Source organism: Equus przewalskii, chromosome 29, assembly GCF_037783145.1.
Source record: "Equus przewalskii isolate Varuska chromosome 29, EquPr2, whole genome shotgun sequence".
Lineage (NCBI taxonomy): Eukaryota > Metazoa > Chordata > Mammalia > Perissodactyla > Equidae > Equus > Equus przewalskii.
This window is the reverse complement of record NC_091859.1, coordinates 8,139,365-8,165,631: the sequence shown is the minus strand read 5'-3', so window position 1 is coordinate 8,165,631 and position 26,267 is coordinate 8,139,365. Positions and strand designations below refer to the sequence as shown.

General features: G+C 39.1%; 2 long non-coding RNA genes across 4 annotated transcripts; one reads left to right on the top strand and one right to left on the bottom strand.

Annotated features, from left to right (window-relative positions):
• The first annotated feature begins 450 nt into the window (after positions 1–450).
• LOC139080377 (uncharacterized) lies at positions 451–24,515 on the top strand. 2 transcript variants are annotated; one of them, XR_011534851.1, is made up of 3 exons: positions 451–1,111; positions 15,924–16,311; positions 23,668–24,509. It is a non-coding gene; the product is annotated as an uncharacterized lncRNA (long non-coding RNA). The 2 variants fall into 2 exon arrangements; XR_011534850.1 differs by lacking the exon at positions 451–1,111 and adding an exon at positions 12,959–13,279 and having other exon boundaries at positions 23,668–24,515.
• LOC139080379 (uncharacterized) lies at positions 16,258–19,398 on the bottom strand. 2 transcript variants are annotated; one of them, XR_011534853.1, is made up of 3 exons: positions 18,828–19,398; positions 18,025–18,166; positions 16,258–16,694 (listed from the first exon to the last, which is right to left on the bottom strand). It is a non-coding gene; the product is annotated as an uncharacterized lncRNA (long non-coding RNA). The 2 variants fall into 2 exon arrangements; XR_011534852.1 differs by lacking the exon at positions 18,828–19,398 and adding an exon at positions 18,426–18,569.
• Positions 24,516–26,267: the final 1,752 nt, after the last annotated feature.

The window sequence follows — 26,267 nt, the reverse complement described above, 5'->3', positions numbered from 1 at the left end:
CCAAACTAGTGGTGTTAATTTATTGAAATCCTGAACAGGCAGGCTGCTAGGTCTAGAAGGATTCCTGTGGAGACACCAGGTATTGGTTGAGCTTTCTGGAAATCTATTAAAAACAATTTGAAAAGGGGCTGGTCCCGTGGCCGAGTGGTTAAGTTCGCGCGCTCCGCTGCAGGCGGCCCAGTGTTTCGTTGGTTCGAATCCTGGGCGCGGACATGGCACTGCTCATCAGACCACGCTGAGGCAGCGTCCCACATGCCACAACTAGAAGGACCCACAACGAAGAATATACAGCTATGTACGGGGGGGCTTTGGGGAGAAAAAGGAAAAAATAAAAAAATCTTTAAAAACAATTTGAAAAGTTAAAAACATAATCATCTCATATTGACTTAACACTAGATACTCAAGGAGCATTTGTGAATTAATTTTTTTTAAATAAAGACAAATCGATGACAAAGGGTGGGTTTTTGTAACAGGGAATTGGATTTGTTACCTGTCCTCAAACTCAAGGAGCACTCAGGGGTCATCTGTGACTGTAAATTGCCTTCGACCCACAGACTCCTTTACTCATGAGTTCCTTCAGGACGCTTGGATGAGTGCCCTCTCGTTCCAGCTATTTATTTGCATCTACTTTGTCCTTAGGTTTAGAACATACCGTGCCTTTGTCACTATTTGTTCCAGTACCTCTGACCTTTCAGCTTCAAGTTGGAATCTGGGAGGGAAAATCTTCTTAGCATCTTCCTTAGCAAAGAATGAAGCACAAAGTTAATTGGGCCTCTGCTTTTTTTTTGTTTTCCCTCGTTCCTAATGGCCTTTTTCTCTTCATCACCAAACTGCCTGTGTTTGATTGGGCTCTGACAGAACTGAGAAGTAAGGAAATCTATTTTCTACGTTCTTTGCTCCCAAACTCCAAGCCCCAAGAGCCATTACCCTTTACCACACCCCACCTGTCAGTGCTGCTCTCTGACAAGGAGCCTAGCACACTCGGACCAGGTGACCATGGTCCTTCCTGCCTGATAAAAAAACAGGCTAATTTCACAAATTCTCACTGAGAGTGGGAATCAGACCAAGACTGCAGTGCCAGGTGACTCGGACACGGAATGTGCTATTCTTGGTGAGTGAAAAGGAGGGATGTGGGAAACTCGGATTGGAGCCTCAGATCCATCACAACGGGGATTTGGGGGACAAGTTATTTGATCTCTCTGACCTTAATTTCCTTATCTGAAAAATAAGAATGGCAATAATAATGACCATATATGGTTGTAAAGAGAACTAAATATGGTAATATCTGTGAAAAGTGCCTTTAAAGTGCATCGCAAGGTGTTAGAAAGTTAATGTTTAGATATTACTGTTGGATTCTATAAGGCACAGAAATCATGATGTTCTTTAGATTAGTGGTAATTTTTCAATGTCTTCCAAGTGGAAGAGCCATTCACAATAATATTAGTGACCAGTTAACCACTTCCAGCGTTATTTCCTCCACTCTGGAGCATTTACAATCCACAGGAAGTCCATCAAGAGGAGAGAGCAAACACTCAAAGGCCCAAGTCCATGCTCCAGAACAGCGATAGCAATTCAGATATGAATCAATGGCCGTGCTCTCACAGCTTTCTCTTTGGATAGGATTCTTCTTTTAATGTCTCTAAATAAACTGATATTTTAAATCTTACAGAAATATTGAGATGGTTTGTTCTGGCCTACTCTGTATCACCAGAATTTTGAAGTTAACCTTGTTGTGATACCTGTTATCTATTATTTCATCCACATACAATTCCAGAATTAAATAATTGAACATTATTTTGTCTTTTTTTCTTTGTAATTTCTTTAAAATACACATACAAAACAAAGCATAATTTTCCAGAAACAGCTTTTTAAAAGTAAAAAAATAAAACACCTCTATTTACACTAGCTTTCTATGCCTTTCTCTTTCTAGACTTAACCTGAGGTACAGATATGGGCTTCAGAGAATCCACACACTTCCCTAAATTAAATAAAATTGTTGTGTGTGGGTGTGTCTTTCTGGGGAAAGGGTCCCTACTCTTCAGTGGTGATTCATGACTCAACCAGGGTGAAGAATGACTGCTTTGTGTGGCCCAAGACCGAAAACCAATCACAATGGATGTCTGTGAACTTAGGACGTACTTTTGAGTTTTCTTTTATCTACCACAAGGCTGCAGGTCTTTTCTCCAGTAATTGTAGTATTTGTTTGCTGCCTTAGAAACAGCAAAAAGCCAAGGACTGTTACATCACTCGCTGCCCAGATGAAAGAATGCAAATAGATGAGTCCTAAATGTTACTGTTTGATCTCCCAGCCTGCCGGGGTATCTCTCTGGAGTTTTCTTTGCAGGGCAATTTGGAAGCTTCTTTTGAACAGCTTCATTTTTTCATTTTTATTGGATAAGAAATTACTCTACATTCTGTTTAGCAAGGAACACATTATTCTGCCATAGCTGCATAGAAAGAGAAGCATTTTCAAAATGAATATCACATAGAGGAGAGATATACTCCTTGAAAGAAGTTTGGCTCAGTAAGATAAACAGAAAAAAATATTCTGGAGAGATTTATAGGGAACAATGACCTTTTGTCATGCAGGATTCTCCACTTGAGAGAGAGCAAACTCCTTTCTACAGTTATTGACATTCATTTTTTAGTTTGCATCAGACGTTACATTAAGAGAGAGACAAAATGTCAGAGCATTGTGGATGCCTCTGAATACCCAGAAGAAAGGCACACATCTCTCTGAGTTTAAATTAGCCCCTTCTAGAGTACCATTAACCCCTTCAGATGAAAGAACCTCCAGATATAGATAGTACACCTGAATATCATACTACATGAGCAGTTCACTCTCTGATACAATCAGAATCACTATGCTATAAATAAAAAGGTGACTGATGTGTAATTTTGATCACATAAGTACTGCCCATGTTCTGCCTTCTTCATGCCTTCAAGAGCAAGCAACACACTCAAACATGATCAACCTGAGTCAAACCAAGCTCCTCTTCAGCTCCAAAAATCTCTAAGGTAAATTTCTGATAAACAGCATCCCTCAATTTGAGTTTCTCCCAACCACCAACAAAGCTAGAATCTTATGTGGGGAACTATACACAACCCTCCAGGACTCCAGGAAGCAGAGGACAAACAATGAAGAATGAAGGAAATGAAGGCTGGTAAGGGAAGGAGAGAAAGAACACTTGTTCAACTAACAGGAGAGAAGGGGTGTGTCTATCGGCAGAGATCACTTTAAACACAGACAAGACAAGCCCTGACCTCTGGCTGTGATTTGAGGTATTCTAGAAAAGCTTTCGCCATTCACCTTCCCTCCAGCCCCACCTCAACACCAATCCAAATTCCAGTCCACAATCCCTTCCTGGAAACCCAAAAGGCCCGCTATAATTTGAAATTCTGAATTTTTTGAACTTCATAAAATTAATAGAGTGCCTTTCCTTATTTTATGTGACATTCCATAGTGGCATCTGAGGTAGCACCCCTTATTAAATACATTACTATTTCTGCCACAAAATGTATGAACATTCACCCTAAATGTGAAAACAAAGACTGTAAATAGCCTTATGTCAATTCACGTCTGGTTCATGCCCAATTAGGTCAGGTCAACCTTTGTCACCAAATTATTTTCCCAAGGTGGAAAACTGCTATGTTAATTCATCCTAAGTGGTCTGTCCTAGCTCTCACATCTATGCCTTCCTATAAAAATCTCTACCTGCTTGAGTGGTCCCAAGTTCTCAAGATTTAATTTTAATATTTGAATAAAAATGAGTCAAGTTCCCATCCATTGTGGAGGGGGATCTTCTCATTCTGCCACCCTGTCGTACCTCCAAATCTTCTTGGATTTATCCTTTCTGCTCAGTTCCCATCTCACTCACATCTGGCTTCTGATGCTGTTTGATTTCCTCTGCTTTATGTGACCCAGCTATAGAACACAGCCCCTCTTCCTTTGAGTGTCCAATGCAACCAAAGCAAACTAGGTGTGGAGAGGAGACGGATACAGGAGATGTCAAAGCTGTAGAATGAATGAGACTTGGCTTTACTAGGCTGTCGGAAATGAGGGAGAAGCATTACATTCCTGGCTTGAGTGAATGCTTAAGGAATAGTACTTCCTGCCAATATGGATTCAAAGAATTTTTACGGAAAATATCCTACATTTTATATCAGAATATTACTGACAATATAAAAATAATGAGAAGGGGTTACGTCTTGACACAACAGAAAATGAATGAGAATTTTTCATTTAAGGACCCTCATCCATTCCTACCACTTGGAACTTTAACTGCCTGTCTCATCACAGGACTCTAGACTCTGGCCATGAGGCCGGGGCACCTCTCTCTCCATCTGTGCTGCCCAATACAGTAACCACTAGCCATATGTGGCCACTGAGCTCCTGAAATTTGGCTAGGCCAAAGTGGGATGTGCTTTCAATGTAAACATACTACTAAAATTAATTTCACTCGTTTCTTTTTAATTTTTTAATATAGCCACTAGAAAATTTTAAATTATATATATGACTCAGATTATGTTTTTATTGGACCGTGCTTGCTGATCTGTCTTTCTCATCTCTTCCTCCCTCTCAAGAGTCTCTCTCTCCCTCCCTCTTGGTCTTCTTTCAGAAACTCAGGAGTTCTCCCACTCAGTATACTAAGCAAGAATACAGACCCCTCCTGATCTCAGACAGTCCTATCTTGGCCAAGCCCACATGGGACAAAGGGAGGAGAGAGGGAGGAGGGAATGGGAGAATGGTTTACCATTTCATTTTCAGAGTGGCTACTAGGGTACTTTCTCAAATATCGTCTGTCCTTATCCAAAGACAAACTCCGCTGCTGACTTTAAAATATAAAAATATTTTTTCTACTGTAAACATATAGGGAAAAACATATTTCTCAATCACTAACTTTGAAGACTTTAGGTAGAATATGATCAACCTGAAATTCTTGACTTTACGTCCCTTTGTTGAACTGACACGAAAAATCTTGAATGGTGGCTGATTCTTTATTTAAGTCTTAAAGATTCCAGGAACATGACTGGGAAGGAAAGAAAAAAGAGATGAACGCCCTTTAGGGAGATTTCATCTGGGGCATGGCAAGACCTGATGAAACAAACCTGCCTGCCATTAGAGAATGCCTCTTTACTGACTCGGTGAATATTGAGCACCTCCTAGGGTTGAGCAGTGTTGGGGCTGAGCAATAGACGCTCAGACTACTCAAGCTCTCTGGAGGCAGTATTCTTCTTCTCTGGATACTAAGTGCCAATAAATAAGCGCCTATATTTCCATACCTGAGCATTGTCACCTTCTGATGATAGATCTTGATGGTTGAAAAATGAATCATTAGGGTCAGCCCATTGGCTCAGCGGTTAAGTTCGAAAGTTCCACTTCGGTGGCCCAGGGTTTGCCGGTTCGGATGCTGGGTGCAGACCTATGCACCGCTTGTCAAGCCATGCTGTGGTAGGCATCCCACATTAAATAGAGGAAGATGGGCATGGATGTTAGCTCAGGGCCAGTCTTCCTCAGCAAAAAGAGGAGGATTGGCAGCAGACGTCAACTCAGGGCTAATCTTCCTTAAAAAAAAAAAAGTCATTAATATTCACTTTTCCATTAGAGGAAAAAAACAAAGATAAGATACTATAGATGTTAAAATTCCACAAATTAGGCTAAAAGACATGGAAAGAAGAAAGATCATTCCACGGCTTACTTTTACTTTTATACTAATAAAAAATATCTTGCTTTTTTTTCCTTGAGATCACCAACCTACCTTATCAATCTAAGAACTAAGGAAATGTGACAGAGTATAATTACCCACTCCTTCCTTTAAAAAGAAGGAAGAAGAATAAAAAGATAATCAAGTTCTAATAAACATCTGCAAGAGCTATAGAAATATCACTTGTTCTTTACGACGCTTGAAGAGCAAGTTACTTTTTATTGACAATTATCAGGATTTAATTTAATCTTTGTACACCATTTTCCTGAAGTTAAATTTAGTAAGTTAAGGTAAACTTAAAGAAGCTATTCCAAATATGTTAATTTATTTCACAAACGTGAAGAAAAATCACCTAATTACTAAAATCACTGAAATCCTTGTATACTCCTAGAGATGCCAGTTCTTGTCTCTTAATTAGTTGGAATTTCACATTATTTAGATATTTTAAAAGCTCACAATTCACATTTAATAAATAGTACAGATAATAGCTGACACCATCTATTTACTATGAAGTAGGCCCCATTCCAAGCACACTACATATGCTGACTTATTCAATCCTCACGACAACATGAAGAGGTAAATGTTATTATTATCCACATTCTACCAATGAGGAAACTGAAGCACAGAGAGATTAAAGAACTTGCCCGAGGTCACCAGGCCATTAGTGGCAGAGCCTGGGTGACCCCAACCTAGTTAGTCTGACTCCGGAGGCCTCACTTTTTAACATTGTGCTCTACTTCGTAACAAAATAATAACAGCAAATGACACCTGATGTGGTTATTTGTTTAATTAATGATGGTAAGACCATCTGAAGACTTACATCTTCTGACAAAACTGAGCACAAATAGTTAACAAAGCAGACATCAAAATCAATCTGCCTCAAAACTAAACTCCAGGTACAGTCATTTAAAATGATCCATATAAACCAGTAATTTACCTCTGAACTTAGTAAGCAGTTGCATTGACCGTAAAGCTAAAGTAAAGAGAATTATTGGTAAAGCTGAAAAACAAGTCAAAAAATGTGATACAGTTGCTGCACAGAGACCAGTCTGTGGTAGTCTGAAGTCACATGAGAAATGATGCAGACCGAAAATGCCAGTAATGGAGGAATGAAGAAAAGGAGACAGGGGAGGTAGATGGAACTTGAGTGGATGGGACTTGCTTACTGATTGGATGTAATGAGAGAAGGATGCAGTAGTTGAGATTGTTGCTCAGGGACCAGGCTTGAATGATGGTAAGAGAATGATGATGCCTGCCATTCATTAGCACAGGAGACAGGGAAGGAAAGGCAGGTTTGAGAGGATAGAAAATGAATTCAGTTTGGGAAATGTTTGGCTTACAGTGTGAGTGGAACACCAGATGAAAATGTCCTGGAAATGGCTGGAAAGATGGGTCTGAGCTCAGGAGAGAGATCTAAGTTGGAGACAGAGTGGCTGTAGGCACACTACCCCTAGGCATAGTGTTTCTCAAGGCAGCCTTCCTAAGGTGATTTTGTTTAAATTCTTCTAATCTTCACTAAGTGTCTACTATACCTATGGCACTGTGATAGGTCCTGTAGGAACTCAAGACAGCCTTGCAGTATATAAATATAAATATATATATATATATATATATATATATATATATACACTTTTTTTTAAGATTTTATTTTTCCTTTTTCTCCCCAAAGCCCCCACGCACATAGCTGTATATTTTCCTTAGTTGTGGGTCCTTCTAGTTGTGACATGTGGGACACCGCCTCAACGTGGCCTGATGAGTGGTGCCACGTCCGCGCCCAGGATCCAAACCAGCGAAACCCTGGGCCACTGAAGTGGAGCACACGAACTTAACCACTCGGCCAGGGGGCCGGCCTCCTTTTAAGTATATTTTAATTTTAGACTCACTCAAAGAATTGCATTGGAACAGAGTGAGAAAACAAACTCAAAATCAAAGCAGAATATGACAAGAATTATAAAAGAAACACAAAACCTTCTAGCGGATCAAATAAAGCACATTATTGGGGAGGATATGAGGGATATTTAAGGAGGGAAGTGGCATTTGACCAAGGCAAGATAAAAAAAGACAAGACAGATGAAACTGTGGCATGGAGATAGAAGGAACCACTGCGATAGTCAAGGCTTAGCTGCAGGGGACAGAATCCATATTGGCTTCTTTAAACAGAAAGGGATTGCTATAATTCCCAGGTATTAAAAGGTTTACAGAGTAAATGGGAGATCTGGGCAAAGTCCAAGAAAAATTCCCAAGTTCCCACTGCAGAAATGGGCTTCCAAGACCACTGCTTCACCTGCCACAATCTGAGCTGTCACTTCCAAGGCCAGCTCCAATGCCACCCACCTCCACAGCTATCTGCACCAGCAAGCAGATGCTTCTTCCTCTTCCTCTCTTCCCTGCATAATTCAGGTCCAAATTCCAGTCCCACGTGAGTGCATCTGACCAACTAGACCTAAATCATATCTGGCACCCTCGCTATAAAGAAGTCTGGGTGATGTGGTTTTTAGCTTTCCAGTCTCTTCAGTACAAAAGGACACACTGAAAGGAAACTGGTAAAGATGATGGATAAGACCATTTATGTATCTGCCACACTGGACATGTTCAGAGACTTGTGATTAGGCTAGGAAACAACATCCATCCACCAAGTCATTTATTCATTCACCCAGAAAACATTTTAGTGTTAACCATGTGCCAGTAATTGATATTAGTTTTACGTTTCTATTTTCACTCCAACTTCTAGTCCCTGAGAACACATCAATCCACTGTTCAACTGCAGTCTGTTATTGTACTCTTGTCATTTTCTACTCTAAAAAAAAGACTATATTTTCTTGACATTTTCTTTTATTACTTAAAAATGCTAATTTAGCTGTCGGCTTTCCATGTTGGAATCATTTGATTACTAAAGTAGTTGATATTCTTATCTTGCATCTGGTAGCAAAAGCTCTCATAGCCAGTGTTTGAAATATAGGAGATGATAAAAATCCCTCACCTTTGCCATTCCTGCTCATCTGGAGAACATATGTTCTCACCTCCATTTAATAATCATCATTATTTAATAACAGTAATAATGAGGAGGAAGGAGATGAGAAGAATGATAACCCTAACGACTATGTACTGCTTGCCATGAGCCAAGCACTGTGCCAAACACTCAACTTAGATTATTTCATTTAATTATTTTTTTGAGCTAACATTGGTTTACAACATCATGTAAATTTTAGATATACGTCATTATATTTCAATTTCTGTGAAGACTACATCATGTTCACCACCCAAAGTCTAATTGCCATCCATCACCATACACGTGTGCTCTTTTACCCCTTTCACCCTCGCCCTTTCCCTCTGGTAACCATCAATCTATTCTCTGTGTCTATGCGTTCATGTGTTGTTGTTTTTGTCTTTCACATATGATCAAAATCATATGGTCTTTGGCTTTGTCCGTCTGACTTATTTCACTTAGCAGAATGCCCTCAAGGTCAATCCAAGTTGTCACAAGTAGAAAGATTTCATCTTTTTTATGGCTGAGTAGTATTCCATTGTGTACATATACCACATCTTCTTTATCCATTCATCCACTGATGGGTGCTTAGGTTTTTTCCAAATCTTGGCTATTGTGAATAATACTGCGTTGAACATAGAGGTGCATATATCTTTTCAAATTAGTGTTTCCATGTTCTTTGGATAAATACCCAGAAGTGTCATTTAATTCTTATAACAACTTTATTAGAGAGGGTCCACAATGATCACTCTTTTACAGATGAGGAAGCTAAGAATACAAAAGAATAAGTAAATAATCCTATCAACCAATGGATAGTTTTAACCAAGTGTAATTAGACTTGTAAGCCGTTCTTTCTAACATAAATAAAGGAGCCCTTGCCCAAAGGCAAGATTCAGTGAGAATCCCTGTACCCTATAAGGAGTTCAGACATTTTGATTCACAGCAAGCCATTCCACATCTGTATAATTGAGTGTGTGGTTTTCTAGAAAAGTGGTATCTAACTTGACTCTACCCTCTTTGAGAAGGAAATTCTAACCCTAAATTTTTTTAAACCATAGTACTCCATTGTACTAACATCAGAACATGTGGGACTCTTTATTTTTCCATTGGGCCTATTATTTTAGCCTCTCTATCTAAAAGACTGGAAGACACCAAAATGATACTTCTTCCCAAAGAACAGAAATACAGACTAGAACTCCATTTTTTATCAATGTGAACCAGGTCTGATTCCAGACTCTGAATTTTAATGGCAACGTCTCTGGTCATCACAGCAGCACCCCCAGAAAATAAGTTATGTTCCTCAGGCCTGGATTCCAGTGATTATCCTGGCATGAGATCATGACGTTAACAAACTTGGAAACATGAGACAAGAGTGCCCAGCACAGAATCCCAGCTTGCTGTTAAATTGTGATGTGGCTTTAAATAAGCCATTTAACTTCTTCCCCATTTGCTTCCTCATCTGTAAAATCAGGATTAAAAATAAATTCTCGGAATTTGGTCAACATTAATTAGTGTTTTGAAAGCATGTTAAAGTCTGAGCACTGAGTAGAATGATGTTAAAACATCCAAATCAGTGTCCTGATGTGGCCTGCATCAAACATCTAACTTGGCAAGAGACTTTGGTCAATTCCATTTCTCACAAGTTCATCAAAGTACTGTCTAGCCAGGTTAAAGTGATCCATTTGAAACACCACAACAATGTCTGTCATTATGTAAACACAAAAATAAGTATTCACAATTGAATATGCCAGAAGCATATAGAACTGGATGGTAATTGAATTTTCAGTAAAATATCAATTTTACTGTATAGAAATTCCTTCATAACATGAAATTACAGTAAATTGGACAGCTACAATTGACTTAACAGTATACAATTGGAGCGATTAAACATTTCCTGTTGATTATATTTTAAATAATTCTGTCTTGTTGCCGTAAAGGAAAATAGTACTTTTGCATTAATAAGATGTCATTTCTGAAACTGACCAAAATTGTGCATTTTTTTCCAGTGAGTGGGAGCACTAATCCAGCCAACAAATACTTAAATTAGCCAAGCAATATTCCCAGTATTGGGAGTGTGATAATTAACAAAACATATGAAAATCCCTATCCTTGTGAAGCTTACATTCTAGTAGAATGGGAAGAGAGACAAAAAAGTACGAGATAAACATAAATAAATAAAATACACAGTATGTCAGAGACTGATAAATGCTATTGAAAAAATAGAACAGGAGAAAAATTACAGGAAACAATGAGATATCTGGAAGGGTTAGAGTAGGGTGAAGATAGCAATTGTAAACAAGGTGGTCAGAAAAGGCCTTCCTGGTTGGGGACATTTGAACAAAGACCGTAGCTTTGTTTGCTTGTGGCTGTCTGGAGAAAATACATTCCAGGTAGAGGGGAAAGCAAGTCCAAAAGCCTGAGGCATTCCTGGATGTTTGAAAACAAGCAAAGAAGCTAGGATGAAAGGAGCCGAGAGATCTAGGAACAAAGTGGTAAAAGAGGTCAAAAATATATCATGCAGTTACCACGTGAGGTCAAAAAGGTATCACATTATACTGTACGTGGAGAATAAATTGTGTGAGGTGGCAGGGAGACCTGGTGGGAGGCCACTATACTAATCCAGGGGAAGGGGATGCTGGCTGGGACCAGAACAATGGTGATAAAGGGGATTGGACTCTCAATATGTTTTAGATGTAAAGTTAAAAGGATTTACCAAGCAATTTACGTAGGAGGTGAAAGAAAGAGAAAAGAAGGATGCTGTTAAGATTTTTAGACTGAGTATCCAAGATAGAATTGCCATCAAAAGAGATGGGAAAGACTTCAAGAAGGGCATGTTTCGGGAGAAGCAGGAGTTTCTTTTCAGGAAGGTTTAATTTGAAAACGTTACTAAACATCCAAATTGAGACATAGAGTAGACACTGGATATACAAGATTTGAATTCAAGGGAGAAGACCAGGCTAAAGAAACAAATTCTAGCCTCATCAACATATATAGAGAGAATGTTTAAAGTTATGAGGCTCTATGAGATTGCATGAGAGTGAGAAGAGCAAAAAAGTGATAAAATAATTCAGAACTATTGTTTTGCCAAAAGTAAATATTTAACAGGGTCGGCCCTGTGGCCTCGGTATTGAGTTCCACATGCTCCACTCCTGTGGCCTGAGTTTGGTTCCAGGGCATGGACCCATACCACTCCTCGGTGGACATGCTGGGATGGCGGCTCACATACAAAATACAGGAAGATTGGCACAGGTGTTAGCACAGGGTGAATCTTTCTTGGCAAAAAAAAAACAAAAAAAAAAAAACCAATATCCATATCTTCAGAAAAGTTTCAGATATCATTCAGCCTACAAATTATTTGAGTAGACCAGGAAATCTCAAACCTGACACTGAATTAAGGTGATACTGGATTGCCAGTGCCCCCAGGAACTTGGTAGAAACCATCAGACTCCTTTATAGAGAAATGTAATATATATATGTAGGCCACAAATTATTTCTACAATCAGTTTTCAAATGTAATGTCTGATGCACAGTCAAAGATAACCAGGCACACAAGGAGATATGGAAGAAACAGCAGACAACAGAAAGAACCACAGAGCCTCCAGATATTAAAATTTCCAAAATTAGATTTTAAGACAACCATGCTTACTTTATTCATGGAAAGCAGACAACTGGAAACTATTTAAAAAATCATAGCAAATTTGAAAAGAGCGAAAAATATAATTACCAAAATTCAGAAATTATGAAGGATTTAAAAGCAAATTATATCTGGCTGAAGAGAGAACAAGGGAACTGGAAAAGATCAGAAAGAAATACCCAGAAAAAAAAAAAATCAAAGCCTGTGCTAAGAGGACTCGAGCACGCCCTGAAGTCTAGCACACATATTGGATTTCCAAAAACAAGGGGACAGAGCAATATCTGAAGAGATGATAGCTAATAATTTTCCAAAACTAATGAAATATATCAATTCAAAGAATGAAGAAGATCAATAAGTTCTAAGCAAAACAAACAAAAAATAAAGAGAATATTTTCATTGACTAAACCCTGGAGAGCTTCAATATTTAGAAGTTAGGGACATCAACAGATAAATAGATACAGGGGAGATGTTTGATATATACAATGGAATATTATTCAGCCATGAGAAAGAAGGAAATCCTGGAGGGACCTTGAGGGCATTATGCTTAATGAGATAAGCCAGACAGAGAGCAGGAAATCTCATATGACATCGCTTGTATGCGGAATCTAAAAAAGTTGCACTCATGGAAACGGAGTGTAGAATGGTGGTTACCAGGGGCTGAGGAGTGGGGGAATTGGGGAGATGTTAAAGTCCATAGGAAAATGAGAACACGTCAGTTGAGAGAAAGACAGCAGCTTTCTAAAGAAGGTAGCATTTGAGATGGACATCGAAGGATGGATAGGATTTCAGTAAATTGAGATAAATTACTTATCTGTATTTTATTTGGAGAATAATATGAAACCATTGAACGTTTTAGAACAGGAAGATTAATCTGATGTGGTACTAAAACAAGTTGAGAGGAAAAGAAACCAAAGGTTGGAGGACTTCTTTCAGTGGCCTATAGCAATAGTCTAGGTGAGTAATGAAAGAAATAGGATGGTAGCATTGAGAATGGAAGGGAAGGAAAGAATGGAAACCTGATTGTATCAGTCAGCTATTGCTGTAATAATGCTATTTAACAAACCACACTGGAATTCTGTGACTCTAAAGCACAATATTTTTTCTCGATCACACATCTGTGCACTGTCTAGGGGTTGGCTGATCTAGTCTGGGCTGGACTAGCCTTAGGTCTAAGCGGTAAGTTGGGTCCATGGCTGCTCCATGTGCCTCTCGTCCTCCTTGGACTGGTGGGATATGAAGAAATGAGAGAAATGCGAAATATTTTTCCTTGGGTAACAACAAATAAAGAAAAGGGAAAAAATGATAAACCAGTTGAAAAGTTGTTGAACTAGGCTGTGGAGATACGAAGGACAGGTGATCACAGATTCTGTGAAGCTACGTTAAACTTTAAGTAAATTCCATGTGTAAGCATCTCTAATAAGTATCTCAAAATGAAGAATTTAAAAAGTCAGGAGAGACGTAATGATATTTCATTGATTTAGAAGACACTCTTTCATTCACATACTCAGTAAACATTGATTAAACACTTCCTATATATTAGGCGTTAACATAAGCACTTACACCAAAATAAGGAAGATATTGAGCCTTTTTTGAGGAGTCCATAGTCCAGAAGAAAAGGCAGACTTGCAAATAAATAATTACAAATGTAATCGACAATACAGACAAGTAGAAAACACTGCTGTAACACAGAAGATAAAGAATAATTAAGTTTGATTTGGGGTGGCGGGATAGGAGGTACATGGAATTCTTGAAAGACTGCTCTGTGTGATGGAAGTATGTGTGTAGAGTGATTGAAGTTGAGCTGAAGAGCAAAGACATTCCTAGAAGAGGAATCATCAGGAGAAAAGTGAAAAAAAAGAAAAAAAATGAAAGAGAGTTTATGTTCCAAAATCAATACTGGGGGCTCGGAGAGGACTGGTGATAAAGTTGGTAAGGTAGGAAAGATCCAGCTTGTAGAGGTCAGAGCAGCTAATATTTGACCTTTATCTGGGAAATAATGAAGAAGCAATAATGGATTTTAAGCATGGGGATTGATATCTATGTTATGCCCAAGTTGAACTTATCTAGAGAGTCATCCTTGATTCTCTTTTCTCACTCAGCCTCACTGCCATCCAATCAATCACCACATCCGAAAGATTTTAATTCCTATGGGTTTCTTAAGTCTGCATGCTCCTCTCCATCTCTATAGCTACCAAACAGTTCAGATTCTTTCTACACTATTTTTATAAATAGCCCTTCAGTTGCTGCATTAATAATCTATTGCTGCGTAATAAATTATCCCAAAACTTATAAGTTTAAAACAACAATAAACAGAATTTCTTTAGTTCAGGAAACATCAAAGTATTTTTGTTGTTGTTGCCATTGCTTAAGATTACCCCTGGGTTCAGAATGCCCTTTGCCTCTAGCATCCATGCTCAGCCCTACCTTCATCTTCCTCCCTAAACTATATTCTACTCATCTTTCAAGACTCATTTCAAGAGTTATTTTGCCCAGGAAGTCTATGTTGAGTCTCTCCTCCAACTCCTGATCGAGATTCTTATCCTTTTCTTAGTGCTTCCTTAATACTGTGCATATACTTTTATCCTTTAACATATGACATTCTATAATAATTGTCCAATTATACAACTGTCTCCTCTGCCAAACAGGGAAAATTTTGAGGCTTTAAGCCTTGTCACATTCTTACAAGTATTCATAGAACAAAGTATCTGAAAAACAGTAGACACTCAATAAATGTTTGTTGAATGAATCACTGACTAGATTTGCATGTTGGAAAGATTATTTTGATAGAGATAAAAATACATGTGCGCTAGAAGCTGGAGAAAACGGGGTCAGGGAAACCAGTTAAGAGGTCATCTAGATACTTCGGCTGAAAGATAAGTAAGTCAGTGATGATAAAGTGATAAGGATAGATTTAAGGGATGTTTATGAAGTGAAATCAAAGAACTAGGTGACAAATTGTGGAGGAGGAGGGGATGAAAGTCTCAGTGGAAAGACGATGGTTGATCAGTAGAAGAAAGCCCACCAAGAAGAAGATAGATTGAGAAGAAATATCCAAAGAAATTAGTACAGTTCCTGGGATAGAGTAAGTGCTCAACAATTGTTTGCTGGTTTTCCCTTTCTTTTTTAATTATCAATGTGCAGTGGGGGTGGGGGAGGGAGAAGGGAGAGAAAGAGGAGAAAAGGGAAGAAGAGGTTCAGGTGAAAGAAAGAAGAAGAAATGAAGAAAGGAAACCTTTTTTATTAAGCAAATTTTAAATACAAAAGCAAGATCCTAGTGATAAACATTGGATTAGGGTAGTTTTCCTTAAAACTACAAGAAAAAGAAGTAAATAAAACCTAATTTTGGCAATTTAAATGAGTTTAGTCACTTTACCTGTATTTTAAACTCAAAGATCAGAATAAAGGAACTGAATTAAAGAGTCAAGTAAAATGCACTTTGTTATAATTGCAACATGAGGGAGGCAAAAAGAAAGGGAAAGTAACTATTCATCTTGCCCTTTCTGACTCATTTCCCTCTTGAAAATGAGAAAAAACATTCATCAATCCTAACATTATCTTCAAAATCACCCCCATAATGTTCAATTTGCTTCACATGCAGGTGAGAGAAGCAGGGCAGGAAGCCTTCATTCATTTGGAATACGAACCTGGTCCTGAAAATCGTGGTGGCTGACATGATCAGCAGACAATCTTCACATTTCAGAGAAGACAGGATGAACATCTAACTTGTATGTGACACCTCTTGAGCATCTGGGCAGATTTTCAACAAATCCAGGGCAAGGGTGAGAGATGTAGAACCATGATTGATATTTTGACATCCTTATTGATACTCCCGCAAAAGTTGGAAGAGAAGGCCACTCACTAAATCATTTAGCTCCTCTGGCAAAGGGTACGAAGTGGTGGAGATGAATCTCGCCTGCGTGGATTACATTTTGTTTCTCATTCTGTTTCCCCTCCAGAGGATAAAAATTGTCCGGGACACCAGGAAAGTAAATAAGAGGGCTATTCTGGAATATGATAACTGGCATTCACATAGGTACCCTCCACATGTATTTCTGTTTTCTTTAAATTTATGTGAGACCTCATTCAAGAAGAGCAGCCTACAAGAATGCACCAGATATACGAATTAAAAACAGATATCTGAGGAGTCACCTGGTGGCATGGTTGTTAGCTCACACACTCCACTTTGGGAGCCCTGGGATTGCAGGCCTGGATCCCTGGCACGGATCTACACACTGCTCATCAAGCCATGCTGTGGCGGCATCCCATATACAAAGTAGAGGAAGACTGGCACAGATGTTAGCTCAGGGACCACCTTCCTCAAGCAAAAAAAGAAAGATTGGCAACAGATGTTAGCTCAGGGCCAAAATTCCTGACCAGAAAAAAAAAGAAAGAAATTGGAAAATATAAGAAAAATTACAAATAAAATTTAAATGATGACATAGAATACAATATGCATACTGTTCAACATGACTTATACAGGTGTAGAGCCACACAAAAATATAGACAGTGAGAGAGAATATAAGTTAGCAGTTCTCAAACCTTAATGTAGATCAGAATCATCAGAATCTTTTTGGTCCACCTCGGGAGTTTCTGATTCAGCAGGTCTGTGATGGGACCTGAGAATTTGCATTTCAAAGAAGTTTTCAGGCAATACTGAGAAACTGGGGCAGCTAATGATGAAGGAGATGAAATGTTTATTGAAATTATATGTTCCTTCAAGTCTTATTCTTCCTATTTCAGCAATGCAACGTATTAAAAGGGCTTTGGAACCAGGCTGAAATAGTTTCGAGTTCCAGCTCCACAGTTATCTGCTGTGAAACTTTGGGAAAGTTACTAAACTTGTCTAATGAACAGTATCTTCATCTGTAAAACATGCAAAATAATGCCACCCGCCTCACATGGTCATGATGAGGATTAAATCAAATAATGTATGTAAATCACTTCATTTCATGCATGGCACATAACAAAGCTAAATAAATGCCAGCTGTTATTATCACTAGTATTACAAGAGAAAATATTCTGCATGGTACCTAACACACAGTAAATGTGCAGTGGATGCCAGTTTCCCTGTCCTGGTTCATCGCATATTAAATGAAATAAAACATGAAGCTGATTCTCACTGACACCATTCCCTGGAAATGAAACAGTTGGTCAATATCATCCTCTAAAATAAAATTACTTAGTACATGCTGTGTGCAAAGGCCTTTTTTGAGTGCTAGGATACAGAGATAAGGTTCTGGTCTTTAAGGTCTTTTCATCTTCTTAAGGAAAAAGGATATATAGAAATGGCATTAACTGTTGGGTACTACACACCAAATTAGTGGCTGAGGAAAAAATGTCTTAAGGAGGAACAGCGGCCACTTTCACCTGGGGTACGTAGGAACAACTCACAGAGGAGGTAGAGAGTGGGAATTTGTGATTTGGGGGCTCTCCAGCATTTCACCTTCCTTTTCCTAACAATATTCCATTCTCCCTTTTGGGAAAGCCCCCACTGTGCATGTTGTTGGTTGGAGCTACTCTTCTCCACACACAATGGAAGCAGATCCCTTTCACAAACTGGACCAAATAAATGGACATATAACTTAGTCTGGACCATGTGGATGCTCTGTCAGGTCTTGAATTCTGAGGGGGATGCAAGGATAAAGCACAGGTGGAGGTCAAGGTCACAGCAGCGGTAGTAGCAGTGACAGAGTCCTTACCAGGCTCCTCTTGCGGTGAGATGCTTGCTGTGTCTCTTGCTTCTTGATCTTCCCAGTTTCCTTGGTTTGAGCCATCTCAATTCTTATCTTCCAGCTTCCTGTGGATTCTGTGAATTCATCTAGAAAATTTCAACTCCCCACCCTGTTTTGGTGGGGAGGGCAGGAGAGGGTTTAAGTTAGCCAGTGTTCAATTTCATTGTTTTGAACCAAGAACTAACCGATAGCAGATAAAACATGCATGAATTTTAAAGGAAAGGTAGAATTCATGAAAGCAGAGAAGAAAGATTATGGCATGATAGACACGGAAAATAGCAGAGATGTAGGAATGAGCTGGGGAACAATTATTAGATTCATCTGGTTAAAGCAATAGGTTCATATAAAGGAATTCATGGAAGAACTACCCTCCAGCAGATCAGCCTAGGAAATCCTTAGCTTCTCTCTTTAGACTCTTCCTAAGCCCATTCCACACAACTTTACTCCTCAGGCAAAAATCACAACAGAAACCATAGAACTCAGCTTGGCCACTCTCCCCTCATCCTCACATCATCTCTAACAGTGTAAGAACCAAAATTTTCTCACTCTAGTCCATTGACTGGCTATTTCCTTTGATCACCAGCCATAACATCTACCCTCATGTGTCCCAGACTGCCCTGTTCTTTCTGCTTTAAAGCCCCTAATATTCCTCAACACATTTCTGCATTGGCTCCATTTCAACCTCCAACCCTTCCAATCGTGTTTGACTGCACGGCCCTGACCTCTAGCCCATGCAATCCAACTCCAAACTTCAAACTAAATCGGCTTACCTCAGCATCTCCATCCAAGACAACCACTGATGCGTTTTCTCTGCATCTTCACTGGAAGCATTTGTCTGGTTTTAAGAGAAATATATCATCAGAACAGATGCATTCGCAACTGGCTTGAATCCAGCCACTTCCAAGCACACAGCATGATGGAGTGACTTATTCAAGAAAAAAGCATTTTGGGGAAAAAATCTGGCAGCAGCTTAGTAACGGTTGGAATGAGGAAAAAACTGAATACAAAGAGACCAGTTAAGAAGAACAAGCATGACATAGGACTTGGACAAGGGTGATAACAGTGGGATTTGGAAGGAAAAAAGAAGATAGAATATTACAAAGGAAAAATAGACAAGACTTAGTAGAAAAAAGGATGGAGATGAACCAAAAATAACTTCATGATTTTAAGCCATAACCAAAATAGAGAAATTGAGAGTATCTGTTGGTTTTGATAATCAGTTTTACATAGTGTCACAGAAGTTAGGAGAACAAAGGAGGAGTCTCAAGGCAATGAGGGCAGTCGACAAGGCAACTGTTACAGGAAGGTCCAAAAAATGGGTCACTTTAAAAAGTCTTTAGATACGTTTCCTAAAGGGTTGCTGGAGACCGGGAAGAAAATTTCAGGTGAGTGGAGGGGCTGAATTCAGACCACAAGGAAATAAAGAAGGACTAGGCAGGAAATAGAGGTAACCAATACAAAATATTTTAGGGATGTTTGCAAGTGAAAGAAAAGCAAAAAAAATGAGATAATGATTCAAGATATCAAAGTTGAGGGAGGGTCATCCTACCCCCACTGGAAAGCTGTAAAGAAACTGTAAAATGGTCTTTTCTACTAGTGTTGTGAGTCAAGATTTTTAACCTTAAAAGTCAATGTATTCTAAAAGGAACTGACAGTTTCTTGCTGTTAACACCTGTTGGCTTGGCAGTTATGACTTAATAGTTGATTACATAGACCATGTCTCAGAACCGTAGAAAAATATACTTAAAACACACAACAAAAGACTGAGGTAGTGACAAGTCTTATTCACACCTTTCTATTCTCTAAATGAACTTGGTTCTGTATGATGTGCAAGGAAGGAGCAGAGAAAAGGAGTTTTAATTCAAAGTTTACACTCGCTCTTCCAAGAGCATGTTTAAAACTAATTGTTTTATAAAGTCCAGAGTGCAAGCAAGGACTCGAACTGCAGAGTAACTACATGAATTTCTGCATTTGGAAACTTGGTCTTTCCAAGTCATAGAAATGAAAACAAAGCATATATGAAAAATTGCTGTCCTGCTCTTATTTGAGTGTTTGCATACTGTTCCCCATAAAGGAGCAGAACCCCAGTGGCAGACTTGTGCATACTCAGAAAGGTAAAAAGATAGCATCTTGGGAATGAGGCTGGAGAAATGTGACTCATCCCTTTTGTTCCTTGCCAAGCTTACCTTGACATTTACTTCTATAAACATAGTCAGCAAAGACTATGCAAAGAAATTATTTTCTGAACCTACATCTGGATTTTTTCTCTGCTGCCACATCTCAACCAGCTAGGAGAGTTTCCCCTCTTCCATTCAATAATCCTGCTGATAATTGGCAATGCAATCCACCTTGTACTGTACCTTGCTTCAGACTTCCTCCTTGCCTCCTAATCTCATCTTATCTTTGCCTTAGTCTTGTGAAAGAATATGGACAATTATTTTTTCCTTCCACTGATTATCAAGGTATGTCATGATGGTCATGCAAAGGGAAAACAGAAGCACTTAAAATTATTTTGATGTTAAGTGACAGTGCATTTATTTCTTGTTTTTTTAATACATTGGAATGTTATCCTAGCACTCAGTTCAGAAGGTAGAAGTGTGCAGACGTGTATCAATCTTAAAATGTGATCTCAAGTACGTTTTAGCTACCTACACAACTGAAAGGAAAAGAATGTTTTGTTTTCAATCTAACTAAAATGATTCAAATGAGATCATTCGAGCCTCAGATGAACTTTTGGCTTGAATTATTTATATGAGCTGTATGATCATTTTGCATTTATCTCTTTCTTATGTTTACAAAATCATGTGGTGAAGCTGGGTACAAAATGTAAGTGTGTGTTACCCCATATACTCTGTGCGTTTCTTGCATTCTTATTCCTCAGCAGCTCAGGCACAGCTCCAACTACTGGAACTCAGTACAAACTGTTCCTGTTGAAGATTACTGAGCAGGGAAGGACTGGTCACTAGTCCTACATAAACCCACAGGGAACCTCCCACCATGGATATGTACTGTCCTAACATCTTCATAATGTCAGCTAAGTTCCCTCAGCCTAAATACTGAATTATAAATTAGACCATCTACATGATACAAAATAGCGAGTTTTAGTGTCTATTATTCTATTACCTTGGTTAATTCAGAAAACTTAACAAAATCATTCAAGCTGCTGCTGTGAGTTTTACCTGGACCAGTTGAATTCTTTGTGTTGTGTCGATTCTCCCCTCTAGGGAGGGATCAGAGGCTTCTCCAAGGATGAGGAGACTGTTGCAGATATTAACGTCTACACCTGTAGAGTGCTAGAGTCAAGAGTTTCTCTGCCAGAATATCTGATGCAGGAGCTTAAGCGACAAGAGTCTGATTTACAGGGAGGCATAGGAGTCTCATCCTAAAGCTACATACACACAGAAATCATCCTGTTTTTGTTTACATTAAGTGTTTACTTGAGATGGCTTTAGAAGTGATCATGAGTGGGTTCCTAAGCCAAAGATTTGCCAAAAGGAGGTTTAGTGTAGAGTATTCGCAAGAACAACAGTCGTAAGGGAGTAGGGAAGCAGGACAGGGCAGAGGGAGAAGCTGAACTGCAATGCAGTTGCAACAGAGCCCTCAGCCCGTCCCACAGAGTTCTCTGAAGCTGGAGTGCCTCCTCAGACCTGACCTGAAGTGAAGCGAGCAGCTGAGCCTTTGTGCCCGCTCCCACTCCATACCCCGCCTCCACCTCTATCAAGTGGTCATAGGAATATGCTGCCCCCAGGAATAGGATGGAAACTTGGGCAGCCAAAAGAGTTTCCTGAGGAAGGAATCACTTGTGAACCCTCAGTAGCCAACACTTCTGGCCCCTGAAGGCATGAGTGTCTTGGTGCTGAAGGCAAGATCTGCAGAATGAACCACAGCATCCACAACAGGGTAGATAACAGAGATTTTAGGGGTTCAAAGGCCATTCCCTTTTCTTTTCTTTTCTTTTCTTTTTGTGAGAAGTTTGGCCCTGAGCTAACCTCTGTTGCCAATCTTCCTCTTTTTGCTTGAGGAAAATTGTTGCTGAGCTAACATTTGTGCCAATCTTCCTCTATTTTATGTGGGATGCCACCACAGCATGGCTTGACGAATGGTGCTATGTCCACACCTGGGATCTGAACCTGTGAACCCCAGGCCAAAAAGCGGAGTATTCAAACTTAACCACTATGCCACCGGGTAGCCTGCAGTTCCCTTTTCTTAAAACCAAATAATCCTTTGTTCTGCCACTGCCTGTGGACCCCAGAGTCCAAGGACAAATTTGCAAAGATAGGAGATTTTTAGAGTTTGTGTTTTTATGTTGACAGCAATCTTTGAACAATTCATCTTAGCCTATGGTAAAGGTAAAACTTCTCTTTTGCAGCAACAGTTCAAATTGAAAGACATTTCCACAGAATGAAACCTTAGTTTCTTAAATCTGTATTTCTCAAACTGGCATTTTTTGAGAGATCTTTAGAAGAGAGGGGATCCTAAGAATATTTTTTGCAAGGAGTTTGTGCGTTATCCAAGTATAAGAAACACTAGGAGTCGCGGGACTGTCTGGGCTCCAGAATCAGATAGAGTTGGGTTGAAATCCCTCATGTGCTTCTGCTTACTAACTGTGACTTCATGGAAGTCATTAAATTTTTTTAATCCTTTATGCCATCACTTGTAAAAGTGCCTACTCTCAAGGCTGTTGTGAAGATTAAACAAAATAATCCAGCAAGGATTCAGCATAGTGCCTGACATATTTAAAATACTAAAAAAAATGGTACCTATTGTCATTTATATCACTAAATCTTGCAGTTGTTTTGATATAACCTGGCACATATTTTTTTTTTTTTTTTTGCGTTACCCAAAAAAAAGGCGGTAATAAGAAAACAATTAGATGTCTATCACCACAACTTTTCCATCCTAGATTGGCTAAATGTGGTGGTGACATAAGCAAATTAAAGACACAAGCTCAAGGAAAACCAGTATTTCTAAACTCTTGGCTGCTCCAAGAAAAAACAAAAATGGGTAAAAAGTCTGAAGAGGCTCATTTAACATGATCAAAAGCACTGAAGTATTCTTCATAAGAGAAGACTAAAACTGTTTTAAAAAGAAAACAAGCAAACAAAAACCAACTTCGGTCTCTGAAGAGAACTGGTGAAAGGAAATATTAAGTCTACAAAGTCATGAATCAGAGAGTTTTAGACATATATTAGGCATTCAATAGATATTCTTTGAATTGAATTGCATCATGCAAATAGAGTGAACGCAACCTTGTTTACTAAATGGCATCTTAAAATGGAAAAATTTAATGAAGACCTAAATGCACCAAAAATATGTTAAGGGTTGAAAATATAAAGATAAATAAAACATAATTTCCACCTTTCAGAGCTCAGTGTTTGGGTGATGAGACTGACACATCAACAAATCAGAACAACACAGTGATGCGGCACATAAGGAGCCCCAGGAAGGGCCACTAACTCGGATGGGAGGGGTCAAGCTGAGGGTCTCAGACATTTCCCTGTAATCAGTAGTGAGACAACAGAGTCTTATAAGCAGAGAGGTGACATTATTTGAATTTGTTATTTTGGAAAATTAATTTCATTAATTATTCTTAATGTTTTTATTTATCAGCTATTGCCAGGTACTGTCTTGGTGAAAAAAATAGACAACCTCTGCCATCCATGTTATAACACTAGCAGCAGACTGCAGGATGAACTGAAGCCAGATGAACCACATGGCAAAGAGACCAGCTAAGAAGCTGGTGCGTTTACCCTGTGGAAGAATGAGGAAGAGAGGAGAACAGATTCGAGAGAGAGTCGGGAGAGAGTGCAGCATTCTTTACAGAACTCAGAATCATATTTCATTTGCCTTAGGAAGATGCACCCCCAATGCCCTGTGATCCTAATTCTAAAATCTTGGATTCTGTGGCCGTCAGCCGGGTCAAAAGGTCAGTCCCTTGATGCTGTTTCCTCTTTTCTTCCCACTGTCTTTTCTGGAGTATAAACAATCATGCTCCTCACATTCCCATCAGATAGGAAATTGTGACTCCAGGGAAATGGGCCAGCACTAACCAGCTTCCTCTTTAGAAGCAGGCCTCTTCTTGATAAATAAAATTCTATTTACTTTGAAACCAGAAACCTTGTTTAATACCCATTATCAATGTCAAAAAGCAATCTTGTTCCTTTTCTTACAACGGCCAAAAAAACAGATCTAAGATTAAACACTTCTTAAGACAAGAGTTTTAAGACCTCTCTCAGTCAGAATCTGGCTGATAAAAATGACTTTTCCAGGTTACTATTTTTAGCCTTCATCTTTTTCCTACCAAAATATGTTCTCACTAGTACAAAATGTCAGCTTAGATATAATAAGAGTCATTTCTCCCCAATTTTATTAGTAAAAATAACTCCACCCAAATAAAGCAAATGATATCTGAGTGTTTGAAACGGTGTCAATTAAACAATATTTCATATTACTCTAAAGAGCTGTGGTAGAAATTTCCTGGGTCAGCTATTGTTTACTGTCTTTTGTAAATGTAATTGAATTTTGAGTTTGTTTATAATGAAATATTTTTGGCACATGAGATTCGATGTCCCCTTCACCTTCCTAAGTCATCAGAGTAAGGAAGAAATCATTCCTTCTGACCCCCTCTCAATCCTGCCAGATTGTCCAAACCAGCAAATACTGTAGTTTACTGTCTCTGCAAAATCGTCAGCATCAATCTGTCTCAATCGTGCCTCACAGCCTGATGGCAGCTGAGAAAGACCTTTCTACAGTCTTGCATGATCAAGGAGCTCAATCTAGGAGTAGAGAACATGGGTATCTTAGCGGCATACTTACCCTCAATTTCCCTTATCTGAGCCTGCCAAGTTCACTTCTTCCCTGCCTTGGGCTAAGCTCTTAAACTAGACAGCAACTCGGGGAGTTCCTGTGGCTCTGATAATAGAGCAAACCGCGCCCCCCCCCCCCCAGACACACACCCTCTTTAAAGGAAGGTTAAAAATAGCCCAAATAAGAAGTGAAGAACACCCAGGCAAAAAGACTGGTGGTGATAGAAACAACAGTCTTGATGGTACTGCCCAGGCTTCCTGAAGGAGACAATTTTAAAGACGTGCTTTGAAGGAAGGGGAATATTTTGAACAACAGCAGTAGCAGGAAGGGCATTTAAGATTGAGGGAAACATGAGCATGGAATCAAATCAAGAAAGTACAGTGTGTCCAAGAAAACCTGTGAAATCCAATTTGGCTGCAAATGAGTGCATGGATACTAGTAAAACACAACCAAGTAGATAAGGCAGTTTTAATTAATTTATGGATTTTTCTAGATCCTTTGGAAAGAAGGTTAAATTTAATTTGGTAGACTCTTGGAAGCAGTTGATATTATGAAGAAGAAAAAACATTATCAGATGCTTTAGGAACATTATTTTGGCAAGTAATGTTCAGAGTGAACAAGAGAAAGAAGAGGCAGGAAGTATGGAAAACATCAGGTGGCTACTTCAGGCAAAATATACTCAGAGCCTGAGTTAAAGCAATAGCATAGGGAGTGGAAATGACATAAAAGATTCAAGAGCCATTGTAGAGTTAGATTCTACATGACTAGGCTTCTAACTGTGATTGCAGAGTAAGAAGAAGCGGGAGTCATCGATGACTCCAAGGTCTCAAACCTAAATTCATTGAACAATTCAAATGCCATTAACGGTAAAAGCAGAGTCAGAAAAAGAACTTGTTTTGGAGAACACGATGTGTTATACCACACATATGTATTTTTTAAGCCACCCATAGATAATTACTATTGCCTTTGTTTTAAAGGTGGTGATTAAGATGGTAACCAAGATGCAGAGGTAAAAGGGATTATGTCAGATACATCTTATGCGCCACCAAGATACTCTCAACCCCATTTGTTTCTGGGGTCCTTGTTCAACTGGTCCACTTGAGAGCCTTCACTTTGATGACCAACTCTATATTGGCTCCACCAGGTTTACCCAATAGCACCTGACCATTCATGCCAATGGATGCATCTTTCATCTCCTGTCCCAGGGTTTCCCCATTGCCACTGAGGCATAAGACCCTGCCTCACTTGCTCAGGGCACACATTCGCACAATCAAAGTGCAGGGAAGCTAACACTTTACGGAGCAATCCTTTGAGCAATGGGAGACAAGAGCTGATGGCTAATATCCTCTTCCCAAGATAGACCATCCAGAGCAGTAATTTATTTTTAGTTTTTAAAGATTGGC